Genomic DNA, 1,298 nt, shown 5'->3' with positions numbered 1-1,298 from the left:
GGTGGGAAAGGCAGCTGAGACGCGTCCCTGCCAGGAAAATGCTGCCGGTTCCCTTCCAAAGAGCACGTCCGCCCGCCTGGGGATGATGCGGGAGGAGGCAAGAGCCATCCCCGTGGGGAAGCAGGGTCAGGGCTCACCCAGCTCCAGTGAGCAGGCAGGGATGGATCTCACAGGCAGAGCCATGGGGACAGGGGACACAGCACACCCCGGGGGCTAAGCTGACCCCCGCCCCCGGCCCCTCCTGCAGCCCCCCGGCAGCCCTGGCTTCGGCCACAGCCTCCAGATGCCAGAACGCTTAAAACGGTGGGGCTTCGTTCCCAGGGAGCTGCGGGAGCCCCAGTTGTGTCCTCACCTCCGGCATGCGTGACACTGCGCACAGCTCAGCCCCCATGGGAAGGGACACGCAGAACCCAGCTCCCTCCTGCACCGGGACACACGGCACACCCATGCCTTGGAAAAAACTGTTTTTTACCCTAAAAAGGCCACAGGTAACCACAGTGTGGTGAAGGTCTTGTCCGGAGCCACCCCCAGGCATCTCCCCACCACCGGGGTTGGGGGACCGGCAGGAGATGAGCGGAGGAGCGGGGGGTACCAGCGGGTACCCCCACCCCACAGCCGGGCTGCCCACACGGTCAGTGTGTGGCAGTGCCATGCCGAGCCCGGGGGCTGCTGCCCAGCCACACGGCGAGCAGGTCAGCGTGCCGAGGCACAGATTTTCTCGGAGATTACAAAAACAAACAGCTTTGGGTAAGGGATTAAATCCCAGCCTCTGCCAGCGCACGTCTCCTCAGCCCGGGGATGCCGAGTGGCGTCCCCATGTTGCCCACCGCCCTCTGACACTGGACCAGCTGGGAAATAAATACCCCCTGACTGGGGCAGGCGGGACCCCCGCAGCGACTCAGCCTTACAGGGAGGTCTCTGAGCAATGACACGGCTTTTTAATTACCAATGTGCAAGGCAAAGGAAGGAGGAACCACTGCCATCAGCGGGCGCTGGCTGGAGGGCTGTATGGTGCCCACGCCATAGCGATGCCGCTGCCACACTGCCTGCTGGCGGGCACGGGGGGGCTGGTCCCAGAGGTGCACACGGGGTCCCTGCTTACGCATCTGCATTTTCCACCTGTGGCTTTTGTCCTTGAGAGTTCACCCTGGGAACTGGGGCAACTTGGAGGCACCGGGATGGCTCTTCCAGCTCAGCAGGAGCTCCCATGGGGGGGAGAGGTGGAGCAGGTGGCGGGGGCGGGGCCCCGGGTGAGGGTCCGCTCACCGCTGCTGGCACTGGGCTTCCTGCAGGCGCCG

The sequence above is a fragment of the Charadrius vociferus genome, unplaced genomic scaffold, assembly GCF_000708025.1.
Source record: "Charadrius vociferus isolate BGI_N301 unplaced genomic scaffold, ASM70802v2 scaffold544, whole genome shotgun sequence".
NCBI classification, from domain to species: domain Eukaryota; kingdom Metazoa; phylum Chordata; class Aves; order Charadriiformes; family Charadriidae; genus Charadrius; species Charadrius vociferus.
Note: the sequence above shows the minus strand (reverse complement) of the source record.